Source organism: Sceloporus undulatus, chromosome 3 (assembly GCF_019175285.1).
Source record: "Sceloporus undulatus isolate JIND9_A2432 ecotype Alabama chromosome 3, SceUnd_v1.1, whole genome shotgun sequence".
Lineage (NCBI taxonomy): Eukaryota > Metazoa > Chordata > Lepidosauria > Squamata > Phrynosomatidae > Sceloporus > Sceloporus undulatus.
In genome coordinates this window covers 19,537,602-19,556,952 of record NC_056524.1, presented here as the reverse complement: position 1 = coordinate 19,556,952, position 19,351 = coordinate 19,537,602, and positions in this window count along the sequence as shown.

The following is a 19,351-nucleotide window of genomic DNA, read 5'->3' as shown; positions in this document are numbered from 1 at the left end:
TGCTGTTCTCAAACCACTAACTCAAACTGGCTCTCTTATGGATTAATATTACACCTTTTCCCCGAAAACGAGATTCAGCAATTAAATCACACATAAAATATTTAAATATAAAAACATAATTCAAAGAGTTAAATACCATTAAAAACATGAATAAGAAAAGAAAGTGCTCAAAAAGTAAAAAACCCTTTCTTGGCCACTGGCCAGTAGTAGTAGTAGTAGTAATAGTAAGGCGGGTTACAAACAACCCTCAAGGGGCTGTTTTCCCGCCGCCGCCATTCACTGCGTAGGGAAGTCCCAGCGGCCAGACTGCAAGGCTTCCCCATGCAGCGAAAAAGGAGTGCCGAAGTGGCACTCCTTTTCGGAAAGCGGAAGTGGCACCGCAAGGGGCGAAGCGCGCCCTCACGGCATCACTTCCGCCGCGACACATCTGGACGCACAGCGTCCAAGACATCAAAATGGCGGTGCCCATGTGGATGGGCGCTGCCATAAAGTCCGCGCTCCGCACGTACTGGGAGGAAGGGCCGTCAGGAAGGTAAGAACCTTCCTAACCCTAATACAGCCCTTCCTAACCCTAGTACGTGCAGAGTGCGTACTTTATGGCGGTTTATAACCTGCCTAAGTCTTCTTCTTCTGTCTCAAAAAAACCTTTAAAAAGGTCTTTGCCTGATGGAGGACACCAGGGGGGCAACTCTCTAGGAAAAGAAATTTCGGTGCCAAGAGACAGCCACCAAAAAAGCCTTCTCTCTCATTCCCACCAGCTGTGCCTGTGACGATGGTAGCAATGGGAGTGTTGGTATTATAGTTTTTTGTGGGTTTTTCGGGCTCTGTGGCCATGTTCTCACGAATTTCTTCTGACGTTTGCCACACATCTGTGGCTGGCATCTTCAGAGAATGCTTTGCCTGGAAAAAAATGGGTGTATATATACTGTGTGAGCCTGGGAATTTTTTCCAAGCAAAGCATTCTCTGAAGATGCCAGCCACAGATGCTGGCCAAACGTCAGGAAAAAACTCTGCTAGACACATGGCACATAGCCCAAAAAAACCAAACAAAACACTATGGATGCCAGCCATGAAAGCTTTCGACTTTATGTTGGTATATCTCACCTTTCTTCCCGGACATAGGGTGGCATGCAAAAATTAAACAGATAGTGCTCCAACAGGGGGAAAATCCATCAAAATGTGTGCAGCATACAAAAGGTAGAAATATAATTAAACTTTCCTAAAATTAAAACCGGTTAAATTAAAAGCATAGCCATTCAGCAGAATAAATAAATATAAACAATGCAGTATGCCCCCTCCACCCCAAGCAATCAGCTCCTCAAAGCCCATTGAAAGAACAAGGATAGCAAGGAGGATGAAGTCTAACTTCTTAGGAAGACAACCCGAAGGCCCTCTCCTGTCTTCCCACTGGATGGTGGCAGAAAAGAGTGTATGCTCCTAGATGATCTCAGGACATGGATAGGCACATCTAAGGAGATAATGGCGCTCTACAGAACACCCAAAAAGGGCGCTCTGCCGGTGCCGCTGGTTTCTGTGTCCGGGAACCGCAGCGGACAAACTGCACGATTCCCGGACACAAAACAGAAAAGAAGCTGCAAAATGCAGCTTCTTCTTGCGGCACGGGAAATGGTGCTGCAAGTCGCTAATGGTGCACTCACGATGTCATTTCAGCCGCATGATGTGCAGACCTAGGCGTCCACAATGTCTGGATGGCGGTGTCCATGTAGGACGGGCGCCACCATTTGTATGCGCTCGGCACGTACTAGGGTTAGGGCGTCCAGAAAGGACGCCCCTTTCTAACCCGAGTATGTGCCAATCACGTACTTTTTGCCCATCTGTGAACGGGTCAATAGCACTCAGGAAAAGAGCCTCTCTCGTGGATTTCAGAGGTTGTGGAGGCTCATCTACAGCTGCCCTCCAAGATGCCACAGAGACCATGTGTAGCTCACCTACATAAGAATCAAGTGAAGATGCACATATATAGAGGAGAGACTGCAGCAGTTTGCTTTTGTCTCAGACCGCAGGGAAGAGCAAGAATCTCTCCTGTCCTCCTCTCTCCCCTTACTAAGTTGGGTTTGCACTTTGAACTCATTTTGCGACAACTGAAGTAATAGAGTACAAAGGAGAAAGTGAGAGGAAGAGAGAGAAACTGGGGCATTTTAAAAGCATCTGAAAAAGTGAGATGGTGTTCCCACTCGCCTAAAAACGCGGATCAGGATGCGAATTATGGCGGACATCATTCCCATTTGACCCCGAATCCCAGTTGCATTGCTCTGGAATCGTTCCCATTGAGATTCGAATCTGAATCAGATTTTCATGAATAATCTGGTTTATAAGCATATAACCATGTTTAAAAAATAGTAGGTTTTAACATGGGTTTTCCTGTGCCCCGGAGTCTGATTCGGGCCAAATGAATGGGAACGAAAGGGTGTCTGATTCGGGAACCTGGGATGGGAGGAGCAGAACCCAAGGAGCTGGCCTGGGGGTGTCACCCTCTTTGTTCTCTTTCTGCATCGCCAGCGCCATTTTCTTCCATTCGCATAGCCTTTACCCCGATGGATTACAACCTTCCCTCGCTCCACATTCATAGACTGATGTGTGAAGAGAGCCATTGAACACCATTTTTAACTTTTTTTTTTTTTTTTTTTGCCTCTGCCTGAGTGCCTGAGCAGCAGATGGGCTTTGCAGGACATGCCCTTGATCCAATTTCCCAACCTTGGGCTTTGGATGCAGTCTCTCCCCACTGAAAACACTGCCTTCTCCTCCTTGATCCAATTTTCCAACCCTGGGCTTTTGATGCAGTCTCTTCTACTGAAACCCACTGCCTTCTCTTCCTTGATCCAATTTCCAACCCTGGGCTTTGGATGCAGGTTTCTACCCACTGAAACCCACTGCCTTCTCCTCTTTGATCCAATTTTCCCACCTTGGGCTTGGATGCAGAGTTCTCTACCCACTGAAACCCACTGCCTTCTCCTCCTTGTTCCGATTTGGCCAAACACACACCACACACACCGTAGCTAGATAGATAGATAGCTAGATAGATAGATAGAGAAAGATACCACACACACACAACACACACACGTTTCTATATATGAATACGCACCACACACACACACGCACTATCATAAATATAATATATATATACACCACACACACAACACATACATATAGATAATACACACATACATATTTGTGTGTGTGTGTGCACGCACGTATATACTGTATATTACATTGATGTATTGTGTGTGTGTGTGTGTGTTTGTATATTTCTAAAGTAAATTATAAAGTAAACAACTTTTTTCATTTATGAAAAAAAACCCTCATCTTAGTTCAAAACCCACTCTAGAAATAAACCGTTGAGACCCCCTTAATCTGCCCTGGCTGTACTAAGGAATTATGTGAATGTGTGTTGTGAGACATTTATCCTCCTCTGCCAGAGAGTGCTGGTGCCATAATAAACTACCCTTCCCAGGATTCCCTAGCACTGAGGTATGGCAGTGTTAATATGGGGAGACCACAGAAGAGCCTCGGATGGGGAGAAGAGTCTTGGATGCAGCCGATTTTCATTGGCTGCCCCCCCCCCAAAAAAAACCAAGACTTGTGACGTCTGAAGTCTACGCGCGTTGACTGACAGCTTACAGACACAAATGGGAATGGGGGAGCAAATTAATCCGCTTTAAAATACAGTGATTTAAAATAAATGGACCGAAAACAGGGTCTAAATGAATCAAGGTAATTTGCCCCTTTTGTAATGGAAACGATGGAAATTTTGAATTATTCTCGGAACATAATCCAAATCAGAATTCGCGCCAATATAATCCGTTTTATCTGCCAAATGGGAGATGCCCCCTGGACAATTGGATCAATCAGGATTGTAACATATCCTTAGGACAGCTGGAGGGCATGGTATAGGAAACTACAGTCTGTCAAATAGCAGGGACCAGAGCCATGCAGGGCTTTATGGGTCATGATCCACATTTTGAATTGTGCTTGGAAAGATCAGTATCCAGTGGAACTGTTGTAGCAACAGAGCTGTGTAGTTCTTCTTATGTGAACCATGCTACCTCTCCAAAACTAAATAAAGGTATCTCATTCTTTAAAGACTTGAATTTTCCTAGGCCTCTTCTTTCTTTTTTGTGCATGAGAACACATTTACAAGAACAACGTAATTAACCCTTTGCTTTTACAACAAGCTAAAACAGATTGACCTTGTGTGTTGAGAACGTTATGATGTGGTATGTCTATGCCAAGAGCAATTATCTTCTTCTCCCTTTTAAAGGAGCTGCCTTTGAAACCTTTCATCCCATCTCTGTTCCAAATCACCCGTGATTAGAAATGAAATTGATGGTGAGCTGGGTTTCATCAGCTGCACATAGAAGTGCATTTGAGAGAGCGACCCAAATGAATGAAAACTAATTTTGTCATGTGTGCAATCTCGCACAGCCTGTCACAATACTGTGTATGCTGTTGGAAGGTGTTGAGACCGCTTTCATTATGAAGTTGCCTAGTTACTGGTTTCAAGAACTGCTGGGAATGCAGCAAGGGAAGATATCTGTAGTGGTCAGCCTTATGGCTCTCAATATACATTCAGGCAAAGTATACTGGGTTTGTATTTCATTGTCTCAAGCTCATCTGACCCATTATAGAACCCTGGCTTGGATCTTCTAGTATGACAGCAAAAAGGCAACAAGCTATGCAATACTTAAGGTAGTTAGATTTGTCTCAGCTTCTCACACCTACTTCCTCAGAGTCAATCCTGCTGTTTTCTGATTGTTCAGTGCATAAGTTAAACAGATAGGGTGATCAATGTAGCTTTGCCGGACCCCATTGTCAATTGGAAACCATATTCTGACCTAATGGTAGCTTCTTATCCTGACTATAAGTTATGGTTCATGAGAATCAAATGCTGTGGCACACACATTTCTTTAAGCGTGATCCATCTTTTTCTGATTGATTCAAAGGCATTCTTATGCTGTAATCGATATAAGCATTGGCTGATTGTTTCCCCTGAAATTCTTTGGTGTGCTTTGTTATCCAATTGTATTTTGAAACATGATCCCTCCTGCTTCCTAGAATACAGCTTGGACATCTGCCATTTCTCACTCCATATATGTTAAAAAGTCTTGTTGTAGAATTCTGAGCATCACTTTACTTTCTGAGAAATAATGCAATAGCTCTGGTGCCCCCTTTCTTGGGCATTGGAATGTATATTGAGTGTTTCAATCTGTGGCCATTGTTTTGTTTTCCAAATTTGTTGACAAATTTTAGTTAGAACTACTATAGATTCTATCTCTTTAACATGAAGAGAAATTGATATGCTATTTATTCCTGGTGATTTATTTCTCCCAAGTGCTCTTAGTGCCACTTCACTTCACTGTTTAAAATTGTAGGTTCATCTTCAAATAGTTCTTCTTGAATGAATCTTTCATCCTTTCATCTCTTTTACAGGTAGTGTAGGGCAGTCATATTCCACTTCTTCAAATTTGGGCACCTAATTTGCATATTATGAAAATATTCTAATTATGCAACCACTTAATTTACATTCTATGATGCAAATTTGCACACTAATGGTTGCATTTTTCCTTAAACTGTGCTTACCTTTGTACCATTTTTTTTAAAGTCTGAAACAGTACAAACCAATGTTTAATTGCTGGACGTCAAATAAGAAAATTAAATCCCTATGGTGAACCTATCATACATATTTAGGATGTTTGGTGTTGTATTTATTAATTTGTCATTCTGGAGGGAGGGAGGCAGTGTAAAAAGCCAGATGATAGAAAGATCTCTAGCATTTTCTCCTTTTTGTTTTTTCAACCTGCCCTCTCTGAAGCAGAAAGAAAGTCCAACGGGAGAGGGGAGACAGAGCCTCATTGCCCATCCAAGATTTAAAGCTATGACCTCTGGAGGGTATTTCCTACCCCCTCCCTGGCTCCCTTTTCCTCTTTGGTGTTAATAGGGCATCATAACCTGCCTTTGATTTTCATTATGTTGCTCTCTTCAAAGCAGAATAAGAGGGGAGGGGAGTTTCTCAGTCTCTGACAAAATGCAGCCTTGAACAAAAGCAGGAATCTGAGATTCAACCATGCCCAGCTGGTTGGGACATTTTTTAGATCCCCCCAATTGTCCCAGTTTCCCAGCACATATGGCAAAAGCTTAAGGTAGTGCCACTGGTGGCCTCCTCAACTGCAATTCCCTTTTCCTTACACAGTGGACCCTTGGTGTCCTATGGGTTTGGTTCTAAGACCCCTTGTGGATACCAAAATCAGTAGATGTTCAAGTTCCATTAAATACAGTGACATTCTAAAATGTGTGGCTTATATAAAATGGCAAAATCAAGGCTTGCTTTTTGCAATTTATATATTTTTGGAATATTTTCAATCCATGGATAGTTGAAACCGTAGGTTAAAAAAAATCTGTGGATATGGATTGCTGACTGTAGCCTGAAACAGAGAGGCAAAAAGCACTACCTTCGGGCTGATCCAGGGACATGGCATGCAGATGATGCATGCCTCGGATCAGCTGGAAGCAGCACCAATGCCAGCTAATGTGGCCCAAAATACAGCCACACAAAGGAATGGGAGAAACCACTCCTTTCTGGTAGTCTGTTTCATAGTGCGAGCATCAGCCAGCCTCAGGACTGCAGCATCCAGTCACCACAGTGACACGCTGGTTGGTGGGGAGGGACAATCAGGACTGCCATTGCTCTAAGCTGCCAGTCTCTTTGACCCTGTATTTTATGTCTTTTAAAGATTGTAAGCCTGAGGGTAGCAATCTAAATATCCCTTGTAAACAGCTCTGGTAGCCTTTTTTTTACTGGTGGGTGGGATGGAAAAATACTAATCTAAGAAAGAAACCCCCTTTTCCATATCATGCACTAGTTTAAACTTCCTCCATTATAATAATAATAGGATTATTATTATTATTATTATTATTATTATTATTATTATTATTATTATTATTATATAATTATAATTATAAGCCACTCTCCCCATGAGGATAGAAAGTATTGCTTCCTAGGGCTCTTTCATACTACATGATTATAGCACTATGATTCCACTTTAACTGCCTCATGACATTATCACATGGGAGGAATGTCTCTCAATTTTGAAAGAAAAAAAAGTAGGGCCAGTTCAGAAATGAACACAAGTATGTGGTTGGTTATCACACCATAGACGAATACAGCGCCCATTCCAAAGTCAAAGTAGTGCAAATGTAAAAGAAATTATCATATGAGTACATACCCTTCATAGTAGAATGCAAATTAGCATCCCTACACATGCACCATAAGGGCAGAATTGGACTGTGACTTTTTCACACTTCCGGTGGGGCTTGCTTCCAATTCCCATGGTTTTGCCTTGTTTCGCGTTATTTGTTCATTCATAACTCTTAATTTCATGTTATTTCGGCAATTCATGTTATTTGTTCATTCATTACCCCTTATTTCATGTCATTTAGGCAATTCACCAATTCAAAACCAGTCGAAAGCAATCTTGTACTTGGTTTGAGCATTGGACTATGACTCTAGAAGTCAGGGATCAAATCTCACTGGGTGACCTGGTGCAAGTCACACTCTCTCAGCCCCCTCAGTAAATGACAATGGCAAACCCCATCTAAATAAACCTGCCAAGAAAACCCTGTGACAGGGTCGTGAGAGAGAAAGAGAGAGCCAATCCGTTCCCTCCAGTTGGAGAGGATGAGTTTGCAAAGGGAAAGAGCCAGAGAGGGCTGAGAGGAGGAGGGAGGGAGGCAGTGTGTGTGTGGGGGGGAGGGAGGGCTGCTTCATCCCCAAAACAGTTCCAGAACTCTGAGAGGAGAGAAAAGCCCCCCCCCCACACACACACACGGAGGGAGGGAGGAAGGGAGAGAGGGAAAAAATGCAGCCAGCAAAGGAGCTTGGGAATTGTAGTCTGATTCAAAGGTAATCCAAGGGCAACCGAGGCATGTGTTCCATACCTGCCAAATTTGAATTTAATGCAACTTTGGAGTGAAACAAGATTTGTAAATTCTGTATTTCCCTGAATTTACACATCTCTCGGTTGAACCTGGATTGGGATTGAATTGACCTAGCATTGACTTCAATTACATGTGATAACCTCTCATGCAACAATGTGAAACCCCATGTTTGCATCCGGGATCACACTGCAGTGACCTTCCAATTTCCCCCAATTTCCCCTGTGTGATAACGTCCTTAGTTGCACCCTAAGGAAGCCTAATGTTTGCAGTTTACTGAGGCCCTGGAACTCTTTGACTGAGAATTCTAAATTATTGTTGCTGCATTGTTGTTGTTGCTGTTGTTGTTGTCGTTATTGTGTGCATTCAAGTCATTTCCAGTTTATGCTAAACGGAAAATCCCAGGACTTCATAGGTGGAACCATGGCAGTTAAACTGGAATCATAGTACTACAATTGTGTAGTTAGAAAGGGCCCCTAGGGAGACAATGTGGTATATTTTCTAGAATGCTGGACTGAGAATCAAGAGATGTGGTTCCCAGTACTCAATGACTTTGAGCCAGCTACTCTTTTTCTCAGGCTCATCTACCTCAAAGGGTTGTTGTGAAGATACACTAGTGGATGAAGGGGAGTCATGAATGTCACTTCCCATTGATTGGAAAAAAATGTGGGGTATAAATGTCCATAATAAATAAATAAATAAATAAATAAATAAATAAATAAATATTAAAATTAAGAGCAAGTCTTATCTGCCGAGGAAAAGGAAACTATCTTGAGTGAACATTCTGTGATTTTTTGGTGAGCTATAATTAAATGCTAATATCCAAGTTGATTATTGTGGTATAATAATTCTCTAGCCTCACATATCCTTGTTTGTTTGTTTTTGTAGTTATTGAGCTTCAAAAATATTATTAAGTCAAGGTTTCACTCTTTATGTGTGTGTTTTTCTTTTAAAAACAGCCAAATATATTTTTGTATTAACCTGCTTGATCTTTCTCTGGTGAGTCATAATCCTAGTCTGCAAAGGTGTTTTAGTTTTACCTATATCTGAAAAGATTAGCAAGAGCAAAATTCATTGAGTACTTGAATAACATTCAATGCAGGATTGCTATCTTGCAAGAGAACATGTTATTTATGAAATGTTTTGCTGAAGGTATATTAATTTACGTACATTTTGTTTTGTTTGCAAGTCTTTCATATAAACATTTAAACACCCAACTGCTCATCTGTTTGCTTCTTGATTTGCAGACATGAGAAACAGAAATGTTAAAAGGCTATGGCTGCTGTTCTTAGTATATTTACTAGATTAGTGCTCAGAATAGCAACAAGGGCCAGCCAAAATACATGACATGTATAGGTGACAATCAGAAGGTAGTTATTAACAAGTTCATGTTCTACCTAAATACCAATGAAAATGAGGATTTCTGTTAACTTGTCGTTTTTATGTACTTTCAAGTCATTTCCTACTTATGGCACCCCTAAGGCGACCTTATAATGGAGTTGTGGTTTTTTTTACACATTCCGTTCAGAAAAGGTTGTCATTGCCTTCATCCAGAGCTCAGAGAGTGTGACTTGCTCAAAGTTACCTGAGTGAAAATGTGAAGTGTGGTTTCCCAGAGTCTTGAAATTACTACACCATGCTAGCCCTATATTTATCTGCAAAATTAACATACTGTCCACATTCGTAAATTACACAATGCAAAAATTATATCTTTATGAAGTGGCCACACTGCCAAATATGGGATTTTAGGGCATTTTGTTTAATGTATATAAAAGGGAAAACTTTCTAACCTTCAAATATAAAGCATCTCTTCTACTAAGAGACACCTGCCAGTCCTATAAGGGACAAGCTATCTGATCCTCAAATAAGGGATCCTTGGCAACCCAGCTATGGAGAAAGCCTCAGTGAACACAATGATGCATGAATCTGGTGGTACTGCTAAAGTACAGTCCAAAGCAAAAAAAAACCACCCATTACTGTTTTGCTCTGTTTCTTTACACATGGCATGATTCTGTGTAGCACTGTCCATGTTTGCATCTGGCATGATGCAGTACTCATTTATGTTCATACTGTTGCATGTAGTAGTTTGAGTGTTGGATAGGACTCTGGGAAACGAGGTTTCATGTTCATACTCAGCCATGAAAACCCATTGGGTCACCTTGAGCAAATCATACTCTCTCACCCTCAGTAGAAATCTATAGCAGCCCTGGAAATAAATCTTGTCAGTAATGCCATAAGTCAAAGTCCACTTGAAGGCAAACAATTAGATTTAGGCTAGAAAAATCAAATGAACAAATATAGGATGGGTGATCTCTGGCCTGACATCAGCATGTGAAAAAAGAATCTAGGTGTCTTATTACACTACTGCTTAAACATGACTTAAATTGTGATGTAACAGGAAAGAAAGAAAGAACGAAAGAAATAGAAGAGAAGAGAAAAGAAGAGAAGAGAAAAGAAAAGGAGGGAGGGAGTTCATTCTAGGCAGAATCCATGTGCAAATCTTCGTCTTCTTCTTCTTCTTCTTCTTGGCTTTACTTCGCAAATGAAGATTCAGGAAGGATTCATCCATGCTTTCTACAAGCGTGTTGATGATGTTGGATGTATCCTTCGAGCCTGTGCAATGGATTTTTCTGGTGGAGTGCAGTGTGCACAGAACTGGCCTCACCCTTTAAACCAGAGGTTCAACTGCTGAGGCCTTGACAAGCATAGACAGAGGCAGCGAGGTCCTCAGGTTGTAGGTTTGATTAGAGTTTCCTTCTCTTAGATGGTTGACCTTACAGGGTTAGACGATCACCATCTGCCCGGGTTTGGGATTAGAGTTTTCCTTCTCCTAGGATGGTTGCCATAAGACTAGAGAGCCCATCCTGCCCTTTGGCGCTCTTGGTCAGACCCTTCAGTTGTGACCTGTCTGGCATGGGAGGCCCTACCGGTGGCTGTTATACCACCGCCAGCATAGCTCACAACTTCATGAGGGTACGCAAGCCTCTCCCCCACACAGTCAGAGCATAGCTGGAGGGGAATAGGAGACCGGAAGATGACAGTTAAGAAGGGAGGAGTCTCTTTCTTCAGGCTGTCCCTGGTGGAGCTGGACCTGCCTGATCACTCCCTCTCAGGCCGGAAGATGACATGTGCAAATAATGCCATGCTTATTGTGTTGCATCTGGAGTACTGTGTCCAGTTCTCACAGGCACCTCACTTTAAGAAGGACATTAACAAACTATCACATGTTGAGAGAAATGGGACTAATATGGTAAAGAATCAAAACCTAAGCTCTTCAAGGAATGACTGAGAGAGTTTGATGTGTTAGTCTGGAGAACAGAAAACTGAGAGTCATCTTCAAATATTGAAAGGGATGTCATGTGAAAGATGGAGCAAGCTTTCTTCCAGTAGCTCCAGAGAATTAAGACACAGACAACTGGATTTAAATTGTAAGCAAGGAAATTTCAAATAAACATTAGTAGGAACTCTGCGATAGTAAGAGGAGTGAAGAAATTCAACAGTGGTTAGAACTACCTCAGAAATAGGTGGACTCTGTTTTGTTGGAAGTCAGGGTGTGTGCATGTGAGTGTATTAACAGAGCTTGGATGGCAAGCTGTAGCTGTGAATTCCTGCACTGCCCAGGACACAGACTAGAAGATTCTTGAAGCTATGTTCCAGAACTACAATTCTGCAATTTTATTACAGAAAGTCCACCATATCCATGAATTCTAAATCCATGGAGTCAACCAACCACAGTTAGAAAATATTCCCCCCCCCAAAAAAAAAATTCAAAAAGCAAACCTTGATTTTGCCATTTCATAAAAGGGACATCATTTTACTATATCATTGAATGTAATGGAACCTGAACATCAATGAATTTTGGTATCCACATTTGGTCCTGGAACCAAACTGCAGCAGATACCAAGAGCCCACTGCATCCAAGTCCCAGTAAGCTCTTGCACATTATAAATATATACAAGCAGCATAGTGTCCAGTGGGAACTTCTGCCACCATTATCAGTAATGGATGGCTGAATGCAAGAGGTTGTAAGCCTCTGCCTCAGTTTTGCAACTCACAGGATTGTCCCATGAACATATTTGGAAACTGGATTCATAACATGTAACATTATAATGTTATGTTTCTTAAGAAAAAAAGTTGGAGACTTATTAAGAAAAGCAAACTATGTTATTTTCTGTAAAAGCCAGCCTATATTATAAATGTGCAATTAAAACTGCATGCAGAGAAGGGAATGCTTTTTCGGGATCTAGCATAATCTATGCATAATGGTTTGAGGGAGGGGGGATGTGTTTGTTTCTCTGTAAAGGTATATATAAAAACAAAAGGGAATATCCTAGTATAGATAGCAGAGCTGTTTTTCAATTCTATTATTATAACTTCTCAAGGTCACACACTTGTAAGAGACAATTATCATATCATTAGCCTTCTCCTATAAAACTAATTTCCTCTTTCAACATTGATGTGAATATTCTCAGCTGATTGAATGGGATGGAGAAAATCCTAGCATAATTTTCTTTAATGAGTTGAATCTTGGGAGTTTACTTTTCATTTAAAATGAGGAGAAGGAGGATACTAGAAAGAGAGGTGGGAAGGGATATTACACTGAAAGTATCTTTGCATGAACTGTGCAGCTTTCCAAAAAAAATGCAGGACTTGTTCAAAGTGCACTCCTCCCCCCCCCCACAGATTTTTAAATCTGTAGGAGGGGGTGATGCTCTGTATGCACTGCAACAGCCCATCCCCCACCCCCAGCTGTGGTTCTTTTTCCTTTTTCATTATCCACTTTCCATATGAGTGCATTAACCTTTTAGCTTGTTAGTCTGTTGAAAATACCCTCGTCTCTTGTTTCTTTGCTCAAGACAGCCATTTTGGAAGACAAAAATTGTCTGGAAAACAAGAAGAAAATGCCATGAATGAATTACTCGACTTTTTCATACCTGCATCTTAAGGCACCACAATCACATTAGTCTAGGAAATGGAAACATAACAAGTTGGGGACATTCATTACCACACAGATCTTCCAAATCTCCATGATGGTATTACTGTCCCGGCCTCTGCCTTCCTCACACCAGGCTTCATAGCCTCACCTTCCTTCCCTAACCCCATCCCACCATGACTTTGGTTCTATATTTATTTATATTTATAGCATATGTGCATGATCATGGCAATCCATTAAGTTAAAAAGAATGATAGAAAAGGAAAGAAAAACAAACTGATAGCAAATAGTGAGAAGGAGGGGCAGAAGATATACAACAGAGCGCTAAAGTTGGAATCTTATCCCCCATCACTATGTACAGATGTGAGAGCTGGACAGTGAAAAAAGCAGTTGATGAAAACCAACTCATTTGAGATGTGGTGCTGGAGAAGAATGCCAAGGATACCATAGGTGCGTTTCAGACCAGGACTTTGCTCCAGCCTGGCCATGTACCAGTGTTGCACAGGGGCAGAACAACTGCACGCCTTGCAACCCTAGTACGTGGCTGCGGTGTAATAAAGGTGGTGCCCTGTATACATGGCCGTTGCCATTGTTACGTAATCGCAGCGCGACATCTGCACATCACCATGCGGCACTTATGTAACGAGTGCACCAGTAGTGCACTCGTTATGCCACCCCTGCGGCTTTAAAAGAACCTGCTTTTCAGGTTTTTTTCTGCCGGAGGGAAGCTGTGCTGTTTGGTGGCTGCAGCTTCCCTACAGAGGAAAAACAGGTGCTGGCAGGCTGCCACTTTTCGGCAATCTGTATTACACCATAGACATCCAAAAAGATGTCTGCACTGATTGGTAGTAGATACCCAATATTCAGACAGGAATGGCTCTCATCCTTCTTAAAATTGGCCAGGATTGAATTAGGACCTTTTTCATGTAAAACATTGCAAAAGTTTCTGGTCTGTTTATCAAAACCCACAAATTCTGCTCTTTAAACGTAGGTGCCCTGCGGATGCTATGTCACTGAGTGGGAAACCTGAAATGTCAGTATATCCAAAAAGAACAAAAGGAGCAGGTTTTGCATGCTCTAGTTAAAAGCTTAAATACCATAAATGCACCAAATCATGTCTGATCTTGGAAGCTAAGCAGAGTCAGCCCTGGTTAGTACTTGAATGGGATACCGCTGATGAATACCAGGCCCTGTAGTCTATATTTCAGAGGAAGGAACTGGCAAAAGCACCTCTGAATATTCCTTGCCTATGAAAACCCTATCAAATTCATGAAGTTAACATACACACATATACAGACACAGTTAAAGGATACCTCTCAAATTATGTTTGATTTACATCTCTGTTATTACATTTGGATTTTAATTAAGCTGCGCTTGCTAATAGGAAAGCATACTCAAAAGTGTTTGGGAGGAAAAGGCTGGACGGGGCTCCTCATGCAAATGAAGTGGCAACCATGCATCTTTTGAATGTTTCCCACTTCGAGCAGCTGGCGCTATTTAGGCTGATAAATGAAACACTTCAGACAGTTTCTCAATTGTTGTAATTAAAAAACAGGAAATGGTAAGGTAAATAAAGTAATCATGGGATCAATAAAACATTATTATTTTAATGAAGATCTCACCAGCAGCCTGTGAGATTTCAAAGTGTTTGGCTGTGTTTGTGTATGCTTGCGCTGAGAAGGGAACACAGAAGAGGCACATTTTGGGTCTCTAGAGGCAGACTTCAATGGTGAGCCAAGCAACAAGGGACCAGATAGACTCGCAATTGGAACCATCCAAGAAGTGCCTTTTATAGTCTTTCTAGGAACGGGAGAGACAAATCCAGGAAAAAGTATGAAAATTAGCATTGATTCCAGGGTTACAGTTCAGAGTTTCTATATACTACCAGCCCTGCATTACTTTGCCTATAGCTAATGTGAAATGTGTTGCTCATTGTTAATATGAAAGTTTGCCTAATCAAATTGCTGTGGTTGAGAAATCCACATATGTAGTGATGCCACTCTTTGAATAGTTTGTCCTCCTATGCAAAAACAAATGATTTCCATTGTTTCTCCCTGCTGTGAGGGAAAATGACTACTGCAATTTTCAATGGTTTGTTCACATTTAGGAACATCTGTCGGGAAATTGTATGGAAAAGAAATAGCCATGATTCTATCCAGGGGATGGTATATAACTTTATGCTCCCACAGTTATGGGAGGAATGTGCATTAATGAATTGGGACATTGTGCAATTGGACACGTAAGCAAATGTGAATTAAGTGGTTGCAATGTGCCATGGACATCTGAATGTGAAATGCACAAAGGCACCATGGATGAAATGGCATTACAAATATAATTCCATGTTCTCAAACTTCAATTGAGTATGGAGTTCTGTAGGGGCGGAAAATGCCCAAACTACTTTTGTAAAGCAACATACCTGAATCACTAATGGGATTCCAGAACAACAACAACAACATCTGCAAGAAAAAGTGTTCTCTCTGTCAAATACCTTCTGGGAATGTGAAGAATAGTACTGTACCATATTTCACTAGCAGAGTAATTAGTGTCCATGAGCAGAAAGTGAGCAACAACCAGCTCCACACCACCACCACCACCACTCACAGGGTTGGGCAAAAAAATAAAGCAGGCTTATTCTTTTTTGTATACACACATATGGAGTAGGTTTTCTATCAATAATAGACGATGCTCCTTCATCAAGGAGAATAAAGAAAACTACAAATTGGTGTTGTTAAGTGCTTTTGAGTTGTTCCCAACTCATGGTGGCCCTGAAGATGGACATCTTTAGTTCTCTTCATGCTCTACTGCTCTGTTTTTTTCTGAAAATCCAGGGGGGGGGGAAAACCTCCCTTTTAACCCACATTCACGTGGAAAATCTGGATCAGTGGTGAGGATATGGCCATGTGGCTAGAAATACACTGCGCTATACAGCACATGATTATGTAGGACTGCCCTTTTCTTCTGGGTTACTCCAATCTCACCATGGTGAATGTAGCATTATCAGAGTCACTGCAGACCAGGGAGTTTATCGCATGCATAATAAAGCAACTTAATCTTTGCCAGCATACAGTGGTTTACAGGATGCAATCAGGAATTATTGCTCAAAAAATGTTGCTGATGCTGCCAGGTGACTGCATCCCAGCTCCCAGCTGCTCTTAGCCCACTGCTTTTCAAAAATCGGAGCTTCCCATGTTTGCAAATCGGTCTGCTAAGCAGTCACCTGGTGGCATCAGCAACATTTTTCGTGTGATAAATGCAACCACCCGACTTACTGGGATGGCTGTGTTGCTGGGAAGGGAGCAAAGTGGCTCTCCCTGGTGGCCCAGTGGAGTCCTGGGGCTGCGCATGGTGGTGCAAGGTTCTAGGCTCTGCACGGCAGTGGACAGGACGGTGGCGCTTCCAGCCAACCGGACCAACTCCCAGGTCTCCTGGGAGTGGAAGTGCCACCATTGGATGACCAGGCCACTTCCAGTGCTGAGAGCCTACAACTACCAGGCTCTCTTGCGGGGTGGAAATGGCCTCGGATTGGTTTCTCCCAGGGCTGCAGTCCTATGATTGGGATGGAGGCCGCAGGGGGGGGGTTCCTCCCTGGCTTACTGGCCTCTGGTTGGCTGGCTGACTTATATAGGGCCTGCAGCACTGGCGCCAGGTGCCATTTTTTGCTCAGCTCCCCACCTTCCCTCCCTCCCTTTTCCAGGGGTGCCGATCTGCTGTCACAACTTCTCAAGGGCAGTGGTAGCATAGGTCTTGAATCTGGAGGGCAAGATTTCCTGTGCTACTGAGCATTGAGTCAGGAGTCCCCCGGGGACCCATGGGTGCTGAGGGTCTAGCAATGTCGCCAATGTGGGGGCGACATCGAGTCAGTGTCCCCTGCTGACATGGGGCAAAGATGCACATGATGCATAACCAGCTCACTGAGTGGTGTGCACAATCTAAGCCGGTTCCCCCTGTGTCATCCCGAAGCCTGGCCAGGACCAGGCACTTCGGTTCATCAACCAACACGGGTTGGTGGATGGCAGATCCAGACCTCATGCTTTCTCTTTCCCCCCTTCTTCAGCAATTCCTGATTGCATCCCATAAGCAGGCATAAGTCACTTTATTTTTGCATGTGATAAACTCCCAGGAAACTGTGCAGTTATACAGTGAGTATGGGTTCCCCTACACCCAATGTAGAGAAGCCTACTGTCTCTCATGCTTTCCCACAGTTGTTTGGTTATAGATTGTAATAAATGGTCTTCAATAAGAATGCATTTAGGTAATCAGGCTATATGACCTCAGAAACTCTCAAGTGGTTGTAATGAAAAGGAGACTCTTTCCTCTTTTTTTCTCTTTACCTTTCTAGATGGTAAATCCTAACTTTCTGAGCTCTTCCTGTTACCCAAAACCTTCTCTTCCTTAGCACTTAGGAAACATGATCAGAATTTGTTTAAATGTGTCTAGTAAACATTTCAACTATATAACATGAATACTACCTGTTTGTCTTGTATTTATTGAAGTTTATCTTAGGTCCAAAACACACTGCAGAAGTAATCCAGTTTGGGACTGCTTTAACTGCCCTTGCTCAGTGTTAGGGAATTCTGGGAACTGTAGTTTTGTGAGACAAATAGCCTTCTCTGCTAACGAAACAGCAATAGGATCACTTTAATGTTGTCACAAGTCATGACTTGAAGGCACACAACAGCAACAACAAGAGGGAAGGCAACAGGGAAGGGGGAAGCCACAGCCCTGAGATTTCAAGGCCTGAGCAGGACTGTTGATAAAAGGGTGTCTTGGAAGTCTGTCATTCATACTGTCATCATAGGCAAAGCCAATTTGACAATAGTCACCAATAATTAACAGCAAGAACACCTGATCTAACAAACCTGCTTCTCATTGGTTACCAAAAGGCTTTCTGGTATAGCTTGGATAACATCCATGGTCCATTCTCAGGCAAGTACTCTTTGGTATAATTCAGAACTTGTGAAGTACGGAAGCAAGGATGAAAATCCTTGCTGTTGTCTTCCTTCTCCTCCTCCATTTGAGGTCTTCCTCTATTATCTAACTGGCTTTGAACTGCTATTGCAGGGCATGCTATGTGGGAGAGAAGTAATCTTATAAGAACCATTAATCTTAATTAGATTTATTTTTCCCAAAGTTGTGAAATGACCTTACTTATGCAAATTAAGTCTAATTACTTCCAGTAATGGATCCAAGTGCAATTACATGGCATATTGGAATACAGCCAGTGAACACAATTTGGAACATTTCAACCCTTCCATAACTTCTGCTCTCTCACCCCAGTGGCTGCAGTCTGCCTTGTAGGTTTCTGGCAGTCTCCCCTCTTTTCCTTCAGAATATAGCTGTAAGGTAAATTAAGGCAGGTTACAGACCGCCATTAAAGTACGCGCGGAGCGCGTACTAGGGTTAGGAAGGGGCGGTGCTTCTGCACCCCCCTAACCCTAGCACGCGCTCCGTGCACACAAAATGGTGGTGGCCATTCCACACGGCCGCCGCCATGATGGCATCACGAACACGCCGCCTCCAAACGAGGCAGCGTGGACGTGACGCCATCACTCTGCGTGAGGGTGCTTAATGCGTCCTTTCGGCGGAGCAGGAAGGGACTCCGAAATGGTTTGCATCACTGGTGCAGCTGTATGAAGGCTGCACCAGTGACTCAAATCAGAAAGGGGCCAAGCGGCCCCTTTCTGGGGTGTTTATCAGACGAGCTCTTAAAGAGGTACTATTCCAGTGTGACTCCTCTAGCTGCCTCCTGTTGCATGCTGGGATTGGCAGTTTTAAGGAGGGGTATTTAGAATTCTCAGGCAGAGAAGTTCAGCTCCTTAAAACTGCCAATCCCAGCATGCAACAGGAGGCTGCTAGAGGAGTCACACTGGAATAGTACCTCTTTAAGAGCATAGTGTGATAAACATCTGGGAGTCCCCGCTGCCGTTGGGGTGTCCTTGGGGCTTGAAGCCCCAAGGACACCCCTTTCCAGGCTGCGGGGAAGCGGCCTTTTGCCGCTTCCCCGCGGCCCGGAAAGTGGCAAATTGGAGCCTCAGCAGCTGCTGTTCTGACCACTTAGGCCCCGATACACCGGGGAAAGGCGCGCCTACTGGTCTGTAACGCGCCTAAATGCTCATCTAAGACATCCTTTGACTGAAACTGGACATTACAGGAGTTTCCCTGCAACTGCAAGACAGATTCATTTTCTCTTATTCCCCCTATCTACAGACGAATGTCTAGTAATCAAAATTTATATGATGAAACAAAACAAAAGGTAACTGTGAAATGCAATGACTTCATATCACACAGTGTTAGTACAGAAAGACATAGCTGTGTTATTCTGTATCAGCATAAAAAGGAATCTTGTCACACCTTTGAGACTAAGAGTGCATCTACATTGACAAAAATGACCTCCCCCTTTGCATTTTTCTGATCTACAGAAACCGCCCACACAAAGTACTTTGAAGTGACACCTGTATAACGAGCAAC